Consider the following 22948-nt stretch of genomic DNA (forward strand, 5'->3'; position numbering starts at 1 on the left):
TGAGAGTAGTTCAGGGCCCGGATTACTTGTTTCAGTACTTTGTTTATGTCATAACGAGAGTTAGGCATAATTGAGAGATCACACAATTGCACTTAACTTTTGCACCTTGGAAAATGGCATATTTGTTAGGTAGTTTAAATCTTGATTATTGCACATCAGGAGATGATAGTGGTTAGGGATTATTTATGAATGCTTGTTCTTGTTCTTATTGGATGTTTATACCACAAGAGTGGATATTTACTAGTGTTAGTGACTACGGGAGTAGCTCTATGCCACCTTGCATCCTCACACTCATTTAAACACAGATTTAATATAACATTAGGTTAGGCACTAGGGGATTAAATACTTGAATCCCAAGAATCTTAATCTCTCTCTATTGTTTTCATTACCCTAAATCATTACTTTATTCTATTTATTTATTTTCTCTCTTCCATCACAATCATTAGGATTAGCTTCTCGTGAATAAATTAGTAATTGGTGCTTAATACGCCACTTTCTTGTGAATCAATAACTCCTTACTCAGAGTTTATTTGTTTGAAAATATACTGCAATCGAATTGGCGCCGTTGCTGGAAAAGTGGCGTTAAGTATTGACATTAGTGAAAGTTTTATTATAGGAGTCTAATCTAGTTTTATTTATTTATTTTTATCTTTATTAACACCCTTATGGCGTATCATACGTGGTGGACCTCATGAGACGGAAAGTTGCTTTATCTTGGATCCCAATTACAAATATCAAGGGCAAGCTCACGGGCCCCCATACCAAGAGTTTCAACAAGAATGTCAACCACTTGACCCAACAATTGAGATGAAGTCCATAGAGGCCAACGAGTTAATGCAAGTGTACTCTCAATTTATGGAGCGAAAAGCTCAAATTGATCACGAGATGGCTCAATGGCAAGATTTGACAATTCAAGAGTCACTTCAAGATTCACTTGGAGAGGTTCTAGAAGAGTTGCTTTCGCCAAATGAAAGTCATGAGGTTGAGAGAAATAAGAAGGATGGTGAGGACCTTGAAAATTATGATGATGAGGTTATGGATGAATGCATTGAGATGGAGACACCAAGTTGGGAGGAAAGTGTAGACTTGCAAGGTAATGATTGCAAGGAACACATGGATAGTTGTCCATTATATGAGGAAGCTTTTGATGGAGCACATGATTTGAATGAGGATGTCTTACAGATGGAGAACACTTCCCTTGGAGAGGACTTTAGAGAAATTTTGAATTCAAGAGGCATTGGAGTTCTTAAGAATGATGGCACACATTTGCCTATTTATATATCTAATGATTCTCAATTCTTGTTGGTTCATGTGGATGACCTGATACTCCCATCACTTGTTAAACAATAGAATGTTGAGAATGGAGGCATAATTCTTGACTTGGGAGAATGTGGTTCCTTACAAGATGATATGAAGAGTTTGAGCTTAAGAGATTTTATAGATGGACATCACTTGAAGAAATATTTGGAAGAGAAAATTGATGGAAAGAAGTGGATTTTCAATTTTACATCTTTTGATGGCTAGTACTTGAGAGGTAACGCCAAGCTAACGACGTTAAACTTAGCGCTTCATGAGAGGCACTCCATGTTATCTTTTATTGTTTTCCCTATTTATTTATTGCTTTCTAGTTTCGTCTTTTTTAGTTTTATTGCTTTCTAGTTTGTGTCTTTTTATTGCTTTTACCTTTCTCTTTTCTCTTGTTTCTCCTTTTTCTGGGTTTTGCATCAGGGACGATGCAAAGTTTTAAGTGTGGAGGGGGAGTCAATTATTTGGGGTAAATTTCAAAATTTTTGTTTGGATGACTCAGCTTTTCTTGGTTAATAGGTTACTTGTAATAGCATGCAGTTACAATTTCTCTCTCTTGTTGTTTGTGGTTTGTTTTCGTGGTACTTGTTGCAATTTCAACTTGTGATTGATGATTTGAGCCGTTACACATAATTGATCTATTCCCTTGCCAATAGTTTTGTTAACCACTCAATAATTGGATTAATTCTTGATCTTGTGTGTTATGCATTGCTAGTGAAGCCTTTTTGTGAGATTCCAGTCATGGGTGTTTTGCTAGAACTTGCCTCATTACTCCTTAAATGAAGTCTAAGTTTTGCATATTTTGAAATGATTTAGGCCATTTTTGTTTAGCCATAGCCTTTAAACTTGTCCTTACATATGTTTTATCCTTTGTGTCCCCATTGTGCCTCTCATTTGTTTAAATAAGTGCTAAGCACTTATCCCCTCATTGTGATTGTTTTTCATTGATTTACCCCCATTATTAAACCCTTAGCTCTTAGCCAAATATTTCTTTTCCACCCTTTGAGAGAATGAAACTTTTATCTTTATTATTTCTATAAGAAGAGTTTTATGGAGTTATGCCAAAAAGTAGCTGTTATTACAAATGTTCAAGTGTGGGGTTCATGAAAGATTGGATTAAAAATTATATTGCTATATTCAAAAGAAATCCAAAGAAAAGATTAAAAAAAAAAAAGAGAGAAAAGAAAAGAAAAGGAATGAAGGAAAGAAAGATTGGAAATTTTGAGTTTGGACCCCCACTTCACCAAAGAGCTTTGTTCATATAATAAATTTGCTCCTTGAATTGTGATTGTCTCATCTCTTCCAAATTTTGAAAAGACAGATAATTGTGACATTCTCTCTTTTTGTTAAATTTTCCTTACCACTTCTTTGTTAGCCATCAGCCGTAGCCCCATTACAAGCTAAATAAAGTCCTAGTTGATCTTAGCATGAATTCTTAGATTTGAGCTAGGGGAGTATGAAGGGCAAGCCTATGGGATCTCATTCATGAGCAGTTTTTAGCATAAGCTCAACTCAGTATTTGTGTACACTTGATCCTTACACACTTTAAATTCTTGGTGCTTGGTTATTGACTTAAGAATGAGTCTTATGTGCCAAACTAATTTGACTCTTGAAGCTTGTTGTTATGTTACAAGTGTTACACCCCGTAAATTTAAACTCTAGTTAAGGATTAATTAGAGAATTAATCCTAGTCTTCTTGTTAATTTATTCCTAAAATCTTGAAAATTCAATAGTCGGAGGACTAGAATTTGACTAGTCAACCAAGGTCAAAGGGTTGTACCTTATGCTTGTTGGGTTGTTCCCTTGTCCCCTTATTCTTTCAATTTTAGTAAGGGCAAAGATGTCTTTCTACCTAAAGTTTGTGCTTCAAGCTAACCTAGCCACATCCCTTCATTTCATCCACCAACAATCTAAACACAAAATCTCTACCTTCTCTCTAGGAATTTGGTAGCTTCTTCTCCAAGCCAAAATTGGGCATCCTAAATCTTGCAAGTTGCCTTCTAAGATTCCTACTTTCCTAATCTTGAGCGTAGGGGAGGGTAAGATCCTTGATCTCTTGGTGTTTTTAGCATCCTTTTAGTTGTCTTTTTCTAAAAATAGAATCTTTATTGTCTTTTGGTTTGTTTATGAAGTTGGTGTTGAAGAGGAGGTTTAGGAGAAGCTTTCTAAGGGTGAGAAAGTGAAGTTTTAGGCTACAAAGGTAACCCATGCTTTACAAAACCTATTTTCTTACTTATATTATGATTTCTTGGCTTCTACATGTGATTCTTGTGTTGAAATGTGAGATTTGATGCACTGTCTTGTGTTAATGCATGTTTAGAGCTTGTTCTTAGGGTTCTTGTATGTCATTGCTTGGCTATTTCTTGGGTTCAAGTCATATTGTTGTATTGTGTGAGATTTTGGGTGTTTTGGATTTGAATTTGGACTTGTTGATGAAAATCCCCGAAGGGATTATTTGGTGTATAGGTTGATACCCGCGGGCAGAGCTCCACCCGCCGCCCCACCCGTGGGGTACATGCGTTGTGGGCATTGGTACCTGTGGGCGGAACCACAGGCGGAGGTCCACCCGTGGCCCCACCCGCGGGGGACATGGATGATGATGGTCGGGGATTTGTTCCCCGTGATTCTTTTGACTCGGTATTGATGTTTTGACCTCCCGATGTTGTTTTATTGGGTGATTTGAGTGTCTTCTTGATGTTTCGTATGTCTAGAACGGTATGTTAGGAATCCATGGGGATTTGGTGTCTTGAATCGTGCCTGTGATCTAACTTTGTGATTCGTTGGATTGATGTTAAGTCTTGTATGTTCTATGGAACTACTTTTGGTTTACTCGTTTGATAAGCATGCTAGTTTGACGTTGAAATGCTAGTGTGTGCAGTTTGTTCTTTCCTATTGAGATTGGCAACTTGTGTTGACCATCGTTTGGTGTCGGATTATGATCCTTCGTTGTTGAGTATGGTTTCATATCTTTGTTGTGATCCATTGATTGATTCCTATGATGTGAACGTATGTAATCGTTGTACCATTTGATGGAAACATGATTAAGGTTTTTGGGGCCTTAGTCTTCCTGATAATGATGCGGTCCTCGTGTGGCCATGATTGGTGGTGTGACCTGAGCGTAGGCTCATATGAAGGTGGTTGTGTGATTGAAATGAATAGTACCCTCGTGTACTCATATGTAGGTGGTCTTGTTGGAGGTTGTTGGAGGGGGGACGACGATCCTCGGAGGCATAAGGTTGGACTCAGAAGTACAGGATGGCACTCGGAGGTAATGGTTGGAACTGAAATAAGGCCGGTGGTAGCCATAAGGTTGGAACAGGGCATAAGGTTGGAACTGTGAATCTTGTGACATGTAGTTGTCACTTTGGCATGTAGTTGCCAATGTGTGTATGTGTTTCTTTGCTATTGAGCATGTCTTGATATATTCTACTTTGTGATCAGTAGAATACATCTCGAGTTGTATTGGTTGCAGTTGGTATTCTTGCCTTGATGTATTCTACTTTGTGATCAGTAAATACCTCTCTGGTTGTGTTGTTTACAGTTGGTATTCTTGTCTTGTTGTTGTCTTAAGGATGTTGATATCCTTTTCCTTTGAGAGTGTAAATGAATCTTTGAAGTTGACTTCTCTCTATAGCTTTTGAAATGATATATACTGTATCCCGTTTCGAAAATGGTTTTGACTTATACTATTTATATATGCTATTTAACGCGTATTGATGGGTTACCGGCAATGTTCATTGACCGGGTGTCATCCCCTATCTTTATGTTGTTTTACAGGTTTTGAGTAGCATCTTGGAGAGCGCGCTAGCAGATCGTTAGTTAGTGTAGCTCCTTATGAATGATTTAGTTAAACTTTTGGCCTGTGAGCCGTGGATTTTTATAAGTATGACTTTGACGTTTTGTTTAGACTTAGCCTGTGCACCTATAGATGTGTAGGTGTGGCATAACCTCCCGTACTTTTCTTTTAGCTTCCGCTTTTCTTATGTTGATGTTTAGACTGCTAATCCCTTTAATTTAAGTTTTAAAAGTTGTTGAAATCGGGGGTGTTACAACAAGTGGGTTGGTGGTCTGAAAGGTTGTGCAAGAGAGAGTAGGAGTAATTTGTGTGTTTTGACTTGTGATTCATTCTATGGTTTTGCTTGAGGACAAGCAAAGGCTTAAGTGTAGGGAAGTTGATGTGAGTCCAATTGTGCAAATTTCTAGTATTGACTTAATTATATTTGTTAGGTTTGAGTACATGATTTTGGTAATTTATTTGCATAATCCTTTATTTTATTATTTAATTATATATAGTTCACACTTGTTTTGAATGTTTTACGGCGTTTGTTAGTATTTTTGAACCATTGTAAGTCAATTCTATGAACAAGAAAAGTTTTAAGGCAAATTTAGAGCCAAAAAGAACGAGTTTAGAGCTCAGAAGACTCGACACTTCGAGATTTGGCAGAATGACAATTAAATTCGCACTATTTACTTCGACGCGTCGAGCCATCGCGACGCTGAATTTCAAAGAAAGAAGTCAAGCGGCTATATTACAAAAATTAAAAGTAGTACTGATTTGCATTCAATTTCCCAAAAGAAAAAAAAAAAGGGTAATGATTGCAACATTAATTAAAGGGCGGAAATCTCTATATATATTAAAGCAAAACAATAGGAGCAAAAAAATTCCGCCCAAACCGAACGTCGACGTTTTGGACTAAGCCGCGAAATTTATTGTTTTTGCTTCGGAAAACCAAAGGTCTACGCAGTATAATACCTAAAGTATATAGAAAACCTAATTTTTTCAAAATATCTACACAGATCATTCTCCCATCCAATGGGATTAGAGAATGTATTTAAGGCAATCAGTTTTTCATATGGGACATTGAGCCCACGAACCCATACCTATTCTCTAGGTATTTATTGATGAGGATGATGATGATCAATAACGAAAGGTCATCAGACCTTATATATACAACACATATACAACTACTGAATACATTCGCAATCTCCCTCTACAACAGCCTCTCTGATTCTTCTTCAATAACAAAAAAATGTTTGTCCTTGCTAGCCAGATATCTCCGATGAATACCAGGCAGGCTCTTAGACTACGGGTGGTGCGAGCATATCAGATTCCTGAGAGAAGTGATCCATCGAAGTTTAGATCAAAAGAGGTTGTTTTTCATGATGAAGAGGTAAGTACTCTTTAAAAATAGATAGACAATCGTTTTAGTTATACAGTTCGTATTTTGGTCAGATATTCATACAGTCCCTATTTTTGTTATTTACACATACACAGGGGTCCTTCTTGCATGCTCATATACCCAAAGAGTACGTGGAAAAGTACCTTAGCAGTTTTGCTGAAGGTTCAGTATATGCTATAAAAAGTTTTTGTGTTATCACCAATTTTTACTCATACAAAACCAGCCCACAGAAGTACATGATAAAATTTAACTACCAGACTATGGTTAAGGATTTAAAGCATGTTAAATTTCCTATGAAAATGTATCGGCTGAAGACCTTTAGAGAGATGAAGTTTAATGAAGGCCTTGATGAGAAAGTCTTATTTGGTAATCAGTACTCTCATTCAATCTATGGTTTCTAATTATTTACTATTTTGTCTACTATTCTATATTCTAAAGCATTATTTTGTAGATGTTATTGGTCGAGTGATTGAAATACACTGCCCACAGGAGAAACTAATCAATGGCAAGAACTCCAGGCTGATTTACTTCACCATTGAAGATACTGAGTACTACTGAATTCCAGTAGCTATGGTTTATTTTCTATTTTACAGATTTCTGAGTTTCTAATATATTTTCTAATAATTTTTAGTGGAATACAACTAATGTGTACTTTGTGGGATGAACACGTAAGCAAAATTGAGGCATTCTACAATTCTACTACACAAGAGCCATTATTGGTGTTGATACAGTTTTGTAGGGCTAGGGTGTGTCTAAAAAGTAAGTACAGTAAATCCTATAACTGCTCCTAACTTATTCATCAAGAAGCCTTTCTAATGTGTATTATAACATTATTTCCTAAAGGTGGCGATGTCAAGATTTGTAGCTCCTATGATGTAACACAGCTGCTATTCAACCAAGAATCTCCCCCATTTGAGGAGTTCAGGAAAAGGTACTTACACCCTTTTTTTTGCAGCTGCAATTTTACATCTAATATGTATTCTGATTTTATGTTATCATTTTACAGTATTAGCCAAGAACAGACTCCAATGCGCAGTATAATTTCCCAGTCAAGTTTTAAGGAATGTAGTTCCTATTCAGTTTCCCTATCTGCTGATATGGAAGTTCGTACTATCAATGACATCTACAGAGACAAGGAGGTAAGACTGTTTTAAGGAATGTAGCTCCTATTCATTTTCCCTAAGACTGTTAAAACAACAAATGATTACCTCAACCTAAACATTATACCAAACAATTCCTTTAATGTTTAGATTTTATAGATGGCATTATGCAACTTAAAAATATACCTCTATGTCTTTACTTTGTTGCAACCTATGTCTTTACTTTGTTGCAATCCATGTCTATGATATATCATGATTGCAATCCATGATATCAGTTCTGCTCAAAGCTGCACACTAGATCCAATTTCTTGGCTGTTTAACCTGTATTAGCTAATAAGCATGAGATGGAAAAATATTATAGTTGTGTTAACCTATGTACAGTTGTGTTATTAACTCAATCAGTTAATTAGAACAATACCTCTATGATATATCACGATTGCAATCCATGCTTGCAGTTCTGCTCAAAGCTGCACACTAGATCCAATTTTTGGGCTGTTTAACCTGTATTAGCTAATAAGCATGAGATGGAAAAATATTATAGTTGTGTTAACCTGTATACAGTTGTGTTATTAACTCAATCAGTTAATTAAAACAATACCTCTATGATAGATCATGATTGCAATCCATGCTTTCAGTTCTGCTCAAAGCTGCACACTAGATCCAATTTCTTGGCTGTTTAACCTGTATTAGCTAATAAGCATTAGATGGAAAAATATTAACACAAATGTGGTGTCCTATATATTAGCTAATTAATGCATAAATATTAACACAAATGTGATGTAATAATATGCGAGAAATAAACATGTTGGTTTCAAAATGTCAGTCCACCAGTATGTACTTATCTCTTTCAGGTCTGGTGTTAATTTTTTTGGTAGCAAATACCACCTGTTTGTCCACAAACCTGCACAATCAAACACATATTGATGGTTTAATTAATGTTAGAGAAAAAATGGTGTGGATATTTGTACTAAATAATCACAAATATACTGATTTGGTCTATGTTATAAACTCTGTTAACAGTCTAACATATGATGCAGTTTGGCGATTTTTGGGTGGCAGCAAGGACTTTATTCATTGATGATCCAGAGTGGTACTATGCTTCGTGTAGAACAAAGGGGTGCAACAAAAACCTGAAACTCAAAGGAAAGTGGCTATGGTGTAGTACATGTGACAGAAATTGGGGTGACGGGACACTCAGGTACAGAATTAAGGTTAGGGTTGTAGACTTGGATGGCAATGCTCCTTTCCTTCTATGGGACAGGGAGTGCCTCGATCTACTTGGAATTACCGCGGATGATCTGAAGGATACCCATACTAAGGTACAAAACTATATTTCAATCTTAGCTAGACTATTAACTTATTAGTACCTGAACCAGATAAGTTGTGTTTTCAAATACTGTTTCACATATGGTATATAGGAAAATTAAAATCTATAGTAAATTTTTATGTAGGGAAGGAAGGGTCTACCTAAGGAGCTCGAGACTCTAATTGGACTGAATCTCCTATTTCGAATTGCCGTTCGCAAAGAACGGTTCCAGAATTATCTCAATGCTTTCCCTGTTATGAGGATCATCACTGACGAAAAGATTGTCGAAAAGCATTGCCCAGAACTAATAGGAGTAAGGGACAGGGATCTCAGTTCAAAGTTGGAGTTGGAGCTTACAGATGAGGACCTATGGGATCTAGAGGTATACTTGGTATACCGAGTAACATGTTGTAGCAATTAGTTTATAGTTTATTATTATTGGTCACTTAAACATTTTGAACTTCTGTTTTTGTAGGAAGCAGACCAAGCAAATGAAGCTGAAAGTCCACTCCAAGTTGTTGCACAAAGACTCACTACAGAGAATAGTGTTGAGAATGGAACAGTCAAGAGATCACTAATCGATGAATTTTCAAGCACACAAAGTTCAAAAAAAAAAAACAAGGAATGTGTGGTCAAGATTGAGAAGGAAGCAGAGTTGTAATGATTTTAATGATTGACAATGTGCTCTATTGGTGTCTTTTTTCAACAATGGTTTTTATGGTGACATTTTGGTGACTCACTCAAACAGCTAGACTGAAACTTTGAATCATTTCGGATTATATTAGTAGATAATTTTTTTTTGTTGAATTCTCATAATTTGTTCCTAGGAGTTGTTATGGGTACTGGATTTTTGTTATATTCCATTTGCAGGTTTTTTTTTTTTTTTTTTTTTTTCACTTAGTGTGGCACAATGATGGAAAATGAATGCAGATGTATGGTAAAAGAGGTCAAGAGATGGCTGACATGGCAGAAAAAAATGAAGAAGATGGCAGAGGTATCACTAAAAATGGAAGCTGATGGCACAGTAATCATTTGAAGATACAGATAACCTCTAGCAAACAGTCCATCAATTTGTATTTGTAGTGAAATGTAATACAGGCAAAGGACTACTTTTTAGATGCACAACATTATTGTAGATTAGTGTAATGTCATAAGATTTGTAAAATATTATTCTAAGTTTTCCAAGCTCCAGCTAATAATTCAAATCCTCCATTTTGTGCCATAATTAACAATTGCCTTAGATTAAATACTAACAGCAAATCAACTACAAATACATCCTAAATTAACTCCACTAAAAAATGTAAACAGAATATCAAATTTAAATAGTGTATAGAAACCATCAAAAGTAATATTGTACTCTAAGTTGAAAATTTGAATGCAGTATTAAAACATTACAGTTGCAACCCTTGCTTACTATACAGCACCCTTAGAACTTTTAGAAAGTAAAAGTAATTAAAATAGTTTTAAAACTAAGTAATGCAACACCCTTTGGTAATGAATATATAGAGTTTAATCCAAGTAGGCATGATTAGACCTGATTAGGAACTTACCAGCCTCTGTCATCTTAAAACTCATTTCAACGTCCTTTTAACTGAACTTCCAGGTCCTTTATGCATGTCCTTTTAAGTGAACTGCCAGGTGCTTTTAACTGAACTGGAAAGGTCCTTTATGCAACATTTGCTTTATAGCATCCTACTTGCAGTTTAACCAAAAAGTTATTGATTAAAAATATTAATGCCAGCTACATCGTAGTCAATTTCTAACACATGGATTAAGTTCCCAAAGTTCATTATGGACTCAGTGATGAATAGTGAATTACCCTTGAATTCACCAACTGTAGGATTAGGAAGCCTTCTAAATTAATGTTAGTTGAGGACCGTTGGTGCAGCAGCTTACCTGCAGTGGCCAAATAGTGAATTAAAGAGATAACTCATTATATACACCATCTAATTTAGTAACAATGAAAGAATATTATTGTTGTTAATCACATTATATTGAGCATTTCTAAGTCTATTAAAACTTATCTTTGAGCCGTGCTTAGTAACTGTTTGGCCAATAGTCTTGACAGCCTCTTTGTTATTAGGAAGACTACTCAAAGAATTAGAGTTGAATACAGATTGTGTATATCAGACCTGCAATTGGAGAATTTCAATTCACCGAATTAAATCTTATAAACATCACCTAATCAAAGTACACTGAAAGAATATTATACTCAACCTAAAGAACATTATATTAGAGGATTTGATAAATGTAAAACTTATCTTTCTGTTCAAAGTGTCACAACCTCTTTAGTACAATTCCCATTATGTGCTAAAAACATATCACAGCATCTATACAGTCTGTGCTCTATTCCACTCAGGGTCATCCAGTTAAGAGTTGCTTTTAATGTGAAACCCTAAGAAACTTATTGGCATCACAATATAACTCCCCGACATTAGAGCACCAAACTGTTTGTTACCTGGAAAACAACATATATTAAACAACATATATAAAAATTTAAGTCCCTGACATTATGGATAATAAACATTATTAGCATCCAAACAAAGTTGTGAATTCCACTTGGACAATGAAAAAAAAAAGTAGACAGAATATCAATGATCTAATATATTGATGGCACATTGCATTAAGTAGCTGATCAAAACCTTTTAGTATTCCAAAACCAATTAGGATAGCCATTTTCCAATGTTGTCTCCAAATATTAATTGACCAGTTTAGACTTATATATTCAACAATTACATATTATTAACCTCTGTTGAGCACCACAACTACACAAATCCTATACTGGGCAATTCATCTCCTCTAGAGTACATGAGGAAACTTACTTCTTCAACCACAATTGGGTCGAAGCGCAAGCATCCCAGCAACAACCAAGGTAAATCTATTGACTTCTATCTTTATTATACTATTCGGTCTTAGTTTATACTTTGATTATACGATTTTTTTTAACTCTACTAAAAAGACTAAAAACGATCCCAACCAATATTAACGGATTGTACAAAATATCGAAACACAAGATTAATCGCACAAAAAAAAACTCATTAGATAGATTTCCAGGTTAACAAAATCGAGATGCATGTTTACCATATTAAGTTGAGATTTACAAATATAGTATATAAACGAGACTTTGATATGAAATCTTAGAACAGTTAGGGTTAGAAATCAATACCCAATTTTTGTTGTGATTGTCCACATCGTGTGTTTGAACAGCCGCTTCTCCGAAATGGTTCACCGCCTGATAACATCGCACACAATTCTGTTCACCTGGGAGATCCCTAGCTACGCATGCACTCTGGCGAACATTATGTTAACCGGATTCAACTCTATTCCACGATTGACACTAGGAAAACTCCGATTTACTGCTTTGACACTACTATGGACACTCAGAGTGGTAGTAATTTTGAAAGGTTTGGGTGAGTGAATGCTTCACAGTACCATATTCTTCATCGTCAATCCATAGCCAAGCGATAGGAAACGACCGTCGAGAAACGATTAATACCTTAATCGAGTCTCACAATCGAACCCTAAACCCTTTATCATGCCCATTTTTAGTGAGAGAAACCACCGTACTTCACCGGCGATGTAGGCTCACAATGGAGTGGACTAGGAGATTAGTAAAGTAACTCGGCGATGAAGATGGGTGTGATTGCCAAAACAGACGAATAATACATACTTTATAATTATTATTATTATTATTATTATTATTATTATTATTATTATTATTATTATTATTATAAAATAGAGTTAAAACATCCCAGAAATTGTTAATATATCTTATATATTATTACTAATCTTAATAATAATATTATTATTAATAATATGATTACCATTTTTATGTTTATTCTTCTTATAATAATTATTATAATTGTTTGAATAACATTAATCCTCATCATCAATATTCTTATACTAATTTGTTATTATTGCGATTTGTTAACATAAAATGTTTATAACATTACACCGTATGGGTATATATTATTGTTTTTTTCCTTTACAGAGAATGAGAATCGTACAGTCATGGATGCATCGTACATGTCGTCCATTGAATGCAACAACAATACACACAATCGTACACCCCTACGTGCTGTTTTCCAAAGTTCACTAAGTACGCCTTTAAGTATTGTGACAAATGGTAAGTGTGTTCTATATGATAGTTAAATTATCTAATTAATTGTTGCTAACCATATTTTGGTTATGAAATTCACAGCTTCGACCGTAATTCGTACGACAATTCGGAATTCACCTTTGCAAGATTTATGTAGCAGAATACCATTAAGCAACATATCCAATAGTACGACCTTGAACAATCATTTTTAACGTCTATAAAAAAATTTTAAGTTGTGATAATTAACATCCTAACAAGTTTTTTTTACGGCTCTTATATAATTAAAGAAAATATCGCGCGGGTTGACGGGGACCGTGAGAAAGCACCTATTACGAAGCGCCACAATCATTCGATCGACTTAAATAGAACCCCAGATTCACAACTAGGTATCCAAATTTCCAATCCATCGATGTATTTATTCCTTATAGCAAACTACACATTCTAATTATGAATTCGGTAGCCATTTATAATTTTATATTGGTTAATAATAATCGTGGTTGTTGAAATCCACAGTATCTTCTCCGTTACGGATGACCATAAATACTACACCAACGCAAGAATTGAATAGCATGATGCCATTTAGCAACATATCGAATGGTATGAACTTCAACAAATATATTGTAATTATATGTATAGTCAAATTAATATTTATTGTTCTAACGAATCTTATTAAAAAATATGTTTTATTAAAGCAAGTTGCGGTCAAGTCAATTTGATCCGTAGCAACCCACCTAAAGCTGACCGTCCAAGTTTCTGCTTCGACTTAAATCTATCGCCAAAGTCGCAGATAGGTATAAACATATTTTCAAGAAGAGGTTTTTAATTGGCACACATTTATAATTATTCATTTGATATAAAACCAAATTAAGTACAATTGGATATTGTTCGTTTAGGTATGGAAAGTAATTGTTGCATTACAAATGACAATAATATGAAAAGAGTCCTGGTAGAGCCAGAGAGTGAAAGAATCGAGCAGTACCGCAATTTGTTACCAGATTTTCAGGAAGTTGTTGAACCGTTACATGACAATATGCCCTCAGTTAATGGTGAGTTCATATGAAATGTGGCAGGACAAAAACGTATTATATTTGGACTACAGTAAAATACATTATCGCGCTAACTAATATATATATTTTTTTTTAGAATTTTATTTCGATCTAGGTGATCCAGAGTATCTTTGCGAGCATTTTAATTCAATTTTTTGGTACAATGAACGGTCAAGCAATTCAAAGTCATGTGAAAGTCCAAAATACTCTGCGTGTTGTGTAAATGGTAAAATAAAGTTGCCATTTATGACAAAGCCTCCTCAAAAGCTGTATGAGCTATTCTTTACATCAAACGATAAAAACAAATGTTTTTTAAAGAATATAAGGTCATATAACAGCATGTTTTGCTTTACGTCGATGGGTGGAGAATAGATAGAACTATTAACAATGGAACATCGCCTCTGATATTCCGTATCAATGGTCAAAATTTTCATCAGATTGGAAGCTTATTACCTTCACATGGCATTCAACCAAAATTTGCCCAATTATACATTCACGATACAGAGAATGAGATAGAAAATCGCTTAAACTCTTTGAGGTATACTCTTTTGTGTTACTGCAATATTTTTGGTATATCATGGATTAATACAAAGTATCTTATATTATTTATTCTTCCTTTTTTAGTGCCAAAAACAATGGTTCTGCGTTGCATAGTGAGGTAGTACATGACATTAAGCAAGTTCTAGATGAACACAACGTGTTGGTTAAGTCATTCCGAATGGCCAAGTCGTTTCTGGAGTCTAATCCTCAAAGTCAAATCAGAATGAGATTAATAGGAAAGAGGACTAAAGATGCCAGGACTTATGCGTTACCAACTACTTCCGAGGTTGCTGCACTCATTGTTGGAGATATAGACCCTTACATGGGTCAACGGGATATTGTGGTCGAGTGTAGGTCTGGAGCACTGAAACGAATAAATGAATTAAATCCGGCCTATTTACCATTGCAATACCCAATCTTATTTCCATACGGGGAGGATGGTTTTCGAGAAGATATACATTTTGCAACACTTGGTACAAAACGAGATTTTTCAAGAAAGAGTGTTTCACAAAGAGAGTACTTCGCGTTCCGTATACACGAAAGATCAAATGAGATCTCAACAATAATGTATGTCAGAAGGTTATTCCAACAATTCTTGGTTGATGCTTATACTATGGTTGAATCTTCGAGGTTGCTCTATATTAGGTCAAATCAAAAAGCTCTGAGGTGTGAGGCGTACAAAGGTTTGTCTGATGCGTTGACTCGCGGTGAAGTTCAACCCAGCTCTCAAGGGAAAAGAATAATATTACCATCAAGTTTCACTGGAGGAGCAAGATACATGATACAGAACTATCAAGACGCCATGGCAATTTGCAGATTCATAGGTTATCCAAATCTGTTTATTACTTTTACATGTAATCCTAAATGGCCAGAGATACAACGATTCTTGGAGAAAAGAAACTTGAAAGCTGAAGATTGTCCCGACATTGTCTGTCGTGTTTTCAAATTGAAGCTAGACTGTTTAATTAAAGAAATAAAGAATGGAAAACTATTTGGTCGTGTCAAGGCAGGTGCGTACTGCATGAGCTTATAATTGTCATTTTTTAGCATAATAATAATTATTATTATAATACTTCTATCTAACAATATGAATGCTTTTCTGACAGTAATATACACAATTGAATTTCAAAAACGTGGTCTTCCACATGCGCACATATTACTGTTCCTACAAGCGACCAACGACTTTGCCAACCCGGCTTTTATGGACACGATCATTTCAGCCGAGATTCCCGACAAGCGTTCAGACATTGAGTATTACAAAGCTGTCGAAGAATTCATGCTCCACGGCCCATGCGGTGCTGCAAGGTCTAAATCCCCGTGCATGGCAAATGGCAAGTGTTCAAAGCATTTTCCAAAAAGATACATTGATGCATCACATTTTGACCAAGATGGTTACCCGTTGTATCAAAGAAGGGATGATAAGAGGACAATCAAAAAGAATGGAATAGAGTTGGATAATAGATATGTTGTACCACATAATCAGTACTTGCTTTTGAAATACAAATCTCACATTAATGTAGAGTGGTGTAATCAATCTAGGTCAATCAAGTACCTCTTCAAGTACGTAAACAAGGGCAATGACCGTGTAACTGCTGAGTTTTATAAGACTTCGATGGATGAAGCGGGTAATGAGATTGTGGATGAGATAAACATGTACTATGATTGCAGATACGTATCTGCATGCGAAGCAGCCTGGAGATTGTTTAGTTTTGAAGTCCAGTATAGGACTCCCCCGGTTGAGCGATTAAGCTTCCACTTGCCTGATTGCCAATCAGTTGTTTTCCAAGACGATGATAGCATTGATAATGTACTCAATAGAGAAATCGTTGGTCAAAGTATGTTTAATGCATGGTTTTTAGCCAACCAGAATTTCAAAGAAGCGAGTTTGTTGACTTACATTGAGATGCCTACCAAATTTTTTTGGAAAAAAGAAATCCGTGAATGGCATCCAAGAAAGACAAATAGATCCTCAATTGGTCGAATATTCTATGTACCTCCAGCTTCAGGTGAAATATATTATTTGAGATGTCTATTGAACATAGTCCGTGGTCCAAAAAGTTTCAAAGATATTAGGACAGTTAACGGTGTTGAGTACTTGACCTTTAGAGATGCGTGTTATGCGCATGGATTGCTAGACGACGATAAAGAGTACGTTGATGCTATAAATGAGGCAAGCTACTGGTCAACTGCACATTCATTGAGGAAGCTATTTGTTGTTTTACTAACATCATCCTCAATTATTAGACCCGAAAATGTTTGGAATCAAGTTTGGCAACATCTGTGTGAAGATGCTCAACACTATCAAAGAAGAATATTAAAACAACAAGGTAAAATATCTTTTTTTTTTTTTACAATATACTTTTCAACAATTTTGTTATGTTATAAGTATAACAATTTGGATGTTGCTATTGAAACAGATTTGGTCTTAACAGAGGAAGAGAAAAAGAACTTTGGATTATTGGAATTGGAAAACCTGTTGGGGCAACAGAACAAGTCTTTAAAAGACTTTCCTCCGATGCCCACACCAAGTACCGATAATACAAGGTTGTTTCAAAATCGATTGGTGTTTGAAGAACTGAATTACAATTCAGAACAATTGGAGGCAGATTCTGAACTGATGTGTGCCAAACTAACAGAAGAACAGAGTCTCATTTTTTATACTGTTATGCAAGATATTTCAACCAATAAAGGTGGATTATTTTTTGTATATGGATACCGTGGGACAGGAAAGACTTTTTTATGGAGAGCATTATCCGCTTCAGTTTGGTGCAAAGGCCAGATCGTTTTAAATGTCGCATCAAGTGGCATAGCTTCTTTGTTGTTACCAGGTGGCCGAACAGCTCACTCGAGATTTGCAATACCTATTGCAATAAAAGAGGACTCTACATGTAACATTAAACAAGGTAGCGACTTGGCTGAATTGTTGATAAAAACGAGTTTGATAATTTGGGATGAAGCTCCCATGATGCACAAACATTGCTTTGAAGCGTTAGATCGAACCATGCGAGATTTGTTGCGTTTTGTTGACCCTAACAGTGAAATGAAGACGTTTGGTGGTAAAACAGTGGTTTTGGGTGGAGATTTCCGCTAAATTCTTCCAGTAGTTCCAAAAGGTACACGTCAAGACATTGTTTCGTCCGCTATAAATTCATCATATTTATGGGATAGTTGCAAAGTTTTAAGATTGACTAAAAACCTAAGGCTAAGTTCGGTAAACAATGGTGTGAACCGGCAGGCATTAAAAGAGTTTGCTAACTGGATTGCCAATATCGGCGATGGAAAGCTTGGTGGGAGGAATGACGGATTCGCAGAGGTTCAAATACCTAATCACATGTTAGTATCATCCGAGGGTGACGACATTAAAGCAATTGTCGAAAGTACATTTCCAATGTTTGCAATTGGAAACACTGACCCCGAGCATCTGATAGGTCGTGCTATACTTGCACCAACGCTGGACGTTGTCAACGCAGTTAATGAATATATAACTGAGTTGCATGATGCCGAAAGCAGGTCCTACTATAGTTCAGACGCAGTATGCAAAGCCGACGGTGATAATGGTATACTTGGAGATGTACACACCCCGGAATTCCTAAACAGCATTCGTGTGTCGGGTCTACCAAATCATACACTGAATTTGAAAATTGGCTCACCAGTAATGCTAATGAGAAATATTGACCATTCTCTTGGGTTGTGCAATGGAACTCGGTTGATAATCACAAAGTTAGCAGACCATGTTATTGAAGGCGAGCTTCTCATTGGCCCCAACAAAGGTACAAAAGTGTTAATACCCCGAATGTCAATGTCACCCTCGGATCCAAGATTGCCATTCAAGTTTCAACGAAGGCAATTCCCATTGATGCTTTCATATGTGATGACCATAAACAAAAGTCAAGGCCAAACGTTGAGTCATGAAGTTTTCAATAATTTGTAATTTTGTAATGTATTGTTTTTATATTACCAACACCTTGCAACTATTAGTAAGACACAATTTTCCTACGTTTTGGCACTGTATTCCCCAATAATATCACACAAATCTTAACATAAAATACACACAACTAAAACTGTTTAAATAACATCCCGTGCATCGCACGGGTCAAATACTAGTTAAAAATAAAAAGAATAAAGTCCGAGATTCACTTTCAGTCCAATTTCGCACAAATTTCCTATTTCTACCGGAATTGGTTTTAGGCTTCTCCAACCCTAATATTCATTCAGAGATCTTTGGAGATAAGAAGGAGAGAAATCAAGAGCCACAAGTTGTCTTGAGAAGTAAGAAGAAAGCTAGGGAGATTTGGGAAAATTGCCTGATTCAATCTTCTATTCTTTTTGATAACTTGTATTTTCTTTACTATCTTTATCTATGTATAATTTAGCCATGTGTGGCTAAATTCCATTAGGAATTCTTGGGTAAAAAGTATTTATGAACCTATGTGCCTGTGCTCTTAGATTCTTTAATTTATTATTATTTGGGTTTTAAACTTGTGTTGCAATTGTGTTTATTATTGTCGTTGCGAGTAGTTCAGGGCCCAGATTACTTCTTTCATTGCTTTGTTTATGTCATAACGGTAGTTAGGCATAATTGAGAGTTCACACAATTGCACTTAACTTTTGTACCTTGGGAAATGACATATTTGTTAGAGAGTTTAATTCTTGATTATTGCACATCGGGAGATGGTAGTGGTTAGGGATTATTTATGAATGCTTTTTCTTGTTCTTATTGGGTGTTTATACCACGGGAGTGGATTTTCACTAGTGTTAGTGACTACGGGGTAGCTCTATACCACCTTGCATCCTCACACTCATTTAAATCCAGATTTAATATTACATTAGGTTAGGCACTAGGGGTTTAAACACTTGTATCACAGGAATCTCAATCTCTCTCTATTGTTTTCATTACCCCGAATCATTGCTTTAATCTTTTTAATTATTTGCTCTCTTCCGTCATAATCATTAGGATTAGGTTCTCGGTAATAAATTAGTAATTGGTGCTTAATACCTCAGTTCCCTGTGGATCGATAACTCGTTACGCAGAGTTTATGTGTTTGAAAATATACTGTAATCAGATGTTGTTTGCAGATTGACCTCTAGGCTGCATATCTGGAAACCAAACATCAGCCAGTCCGTGCACTACAGCTAAAGAGAATGGAACCCAAGAGGATGCCGTTGCCATGGGGAGAAATCACATGCAGCGTGAGGTCGGCATTATATGTAATGCGGCACATGGAGTCATTTGTTGGAGAGCGCTGTCCCAACTGGTACTGTGGATTACAAACAAGAGACGCTGCACTGTTTGCCAACCTCCTCAAGTGTTTACTGCACAACATCCTCCTCGGCGAGATAAATGTCCATATGCAAAGTATCATCACACGTGCGGGGGAGTATGATTGCATCAGGTCTGCACAATTGCTTCAAGGATAAGGACGTCCACATCGGTAACATGTTTAGAAATGCAAAACTGGACCATTTTAAACTTGTTATTGTTATTTTTGAGAGGGATAATAATCCATAGGGGTTATTCATAATGCTTTAATTTCTTCAAAACTGCTGGATTGTGTATATAAAGCCTCTAGCATGAACACAATAGTGGTACAACACATTTTATTTTGTGATGGTTGGTTGGGTGTCTTTTTTTGCACCGTATTCCGGTATTCAATTGCAGTATATAATGGGTGGAATCATTGATATTAGCTACTCTAGTAGGTGTTAAAAAAATATTACACTGTGGGTCAGGCTTGTGTAGGTGTACAATTACCCCGAAATAAAATTACCACTAATGGTGTGTCAATACAGTTTTTAAAAACACATGAACGCATGTTCAAAACATGCACTCATTTGGGAATGGCCAACTTCATTCTTGTGAACTATGCTTATACGCGATAATAACCCATTGGTTTCTCTATAAGTTAAAACCCATTCTTAGTTTTTTTCACGACCCATGTTTGGCAATAAAAAGAACACTACATTGATCATGCCCAAGGAGGGAAGGGGAAAGTGTTAAAAAAATTACAAATAAGATATCAAATAAAACAATATTCAGGTGTGATAACCGTATTTCTTTATCTCTTGTGCTTTCGCATAAGGGCTCTTCTAATCTCACGTTTATCACGCATGAGATAGCCAAATAGTGAGAGGATAAACCTCGAATTGTCGTTCTCAAGGATGGCCGCTCGGAATTAGCCCTAAGTTGCTAAGGTCGGAAAGTAACAACGACGTCATTGATTGTAAGCAAGTTACGCCAAAACAAGATGATTAACATCGTAGTTGAAGCACGAAATGGAAACTAGAAAGTGAACAACAAATAAAAACAAGTAGGTGTTGGATTGCTTAGTGTGGATGAAGATGGTTAAGGGATCACTTGACATAGGGAAAGAGGATTCTATTGCTAAGCCAAGAGAGTGGCTTATGCCCTTTCGCAACATAGGCTACTAGACCTTTGTCTAGGGGTCACCTAAACCTTTCCACAAACACATTGCCTTCAACTCTTTCATAGCCAATGTAACACCCCCGATTTACAGGCATATTTTAAAATAATTAAAGCTTACGAAATAAGAACAAATCTATCATTAATACCAAAATAAGCGGAAGCTAAACAAGATAGTTGGGGGTGCTATGCCACATCTAAGCTAGAGAACCTAGATACACAGGTTGCAAACTAACTAACCAAGATCCATAACCACCCAAATACAAAATGGCTCACAAGCCGTTCAACTAAAGCTAAATACTAACTAAACTAGGAACTGCAGCTCTGTCTAGCACGCTCACGAGCCAACTAATCTGTACCTGAAAAACATATGGTGTAACACCCCGTGTTACGCCCCTTGAACCCGGATTAATGATTTAATTAATTCCGTTGAAGAATGGTTAAAAAGGATTTAATTTGGTTAGGATCCCTTAATTAATTAATGTGGTCCATGGAGAACCGTGGACCCTTACCTATATTAAAGCCTTTAAGCTTGTTAAAAATAAAGGAAGTAGGCCTTTACTATTCAGATTCTGATTAGGATTCCTAAAACTATATAAAGGGGATTAGAAAGCACTTAGAACCCTTTCCACACATACCTCTACTAGTTGAAATTCCCCAAGAAACCTAGCTAAAGATTTCCCCATCACCAAGCTTAGGAAAGATCAATTGGACGAAAATCTCGAAGAAGGATCTTAGGAGTTGTGAGAGATTTAATTATAGCTAAGAGGTAACCCATGTCTTACAAAACCTATTTTCCTTGCTATCTTTTAATTATTGACTCATTTGAATGATTGTATGTGCGAGCTTGTATTTATGCCTTGATAGAGCTTGTTTTAGGGTTTATGTGAGGATTTCTTGATGTTCTTAAATGATTATGTGTTTATCTTTGAGTCTTAGCATGTTTAAAGCTTGTGTTTAGGGTTCAATTGTGTTAGTCCTTGGTTTATTCTATGTGTTCAAGACCCTATTCTTGTTGATATATGTTTGGGTGCATTTGGACTTGATTTTGGGTAAAACTGATGAATTCCCAAAGGGGGAATTATGCCAAGGAGTAACGTTCTAGCGGGTAGTCGGTGGGGGGGACGAACCCCCACTCGACCACCCGCCGGGAAGAAGGCCGTCGTTCTAGCGGGTGGCCGGCGGGTGGACGACCACCCGCCGGAACGCCCACTGGAACAGTGATGCCTGCCGGCGGGCAGTCTGGTGGGAGGTTATCCTCCCGCCGTACCGCCTGCTGGTACGGGCGGTGGGGTGTTTTGTTGGTCCCCGTTGGTCGTTTCCCCGTGCCCCGTTGTATCTCATTTGATGTTTGTGAGTCTAGTATGATGTCTTAAGTACTGTAAATGGGATTGTGTGAGTCGTGTTTATGTATGAGGTCTAAACTTGCATTGTGTGGGTCCAAAGTATGGTTTATGTTATTTCCCGTAGGTCCTATGCTTAGATTGATGTCCCATGTCGTTGTGAGTTCCCTCGCATGTTATTTCCCTTCCCTGGTTACCCCTTGATGAGGTTGTGGTTGAGTCTTGATTGTGGTATTGTTGCCCATGGTGATGAAAAGATATGAGATTGGTGGAAAAGATATATTGGAGGTATGATGCACTGCGCGTGCTTTTGTTATGTCCACTGCGTGTGCTTTGATTATTGTTTCGCGGGGCGATCATGTTATGTTATGTGCACTGCGAGTGCTTGATTATCGTACTGCGGCATAATCATGTTATGTAATGGCACTGTGTGTGCTGAGAGATCGGTGCTATGTTTGAAGTCATGTTGGAGGGGATGATATGAATCTAGTCCAAGATTCAAATAAGATGAGTATTGTCCCAAGAATTGCTCTCAATGTAAAGATAGAGATGGATCGAAATACCTTAAACCTCACGAGAAACCCTTTGTCTCGAATCCTCAAAGACTT

General features: G+C 36.5%; 1 pseudogene; it reads left to right on the plus strand.

The window, feature by feature from the left end:
- Positions 1-13885: 13885 nt before the first annotated feature.
- LOC109179840 lies at positions 13886-18507 on the plus strand (annotated as a pseudogene).
- The last annotated feature ends 4441 nt before the right edge of the window (positions 18508-22948 follow it).

Source organism: Ipomoea nil, unplaced genomic scaffold (assembly GCF_001879475.1).
Source record: "Ipomoea nil cultivar Tokyo-kokei standard unplaced genomic scaffold, Asagao_1.1 scaffold0099, whole genome shotgun sequence".
In the NCBI taxonomy this organism is placed as follows: Eukaryota; Viridiplantae; Streptophyta; class Magnoliopsida; order Solanales; family Convolvulaceae; genus Ipomoea; species Ipomoea nil.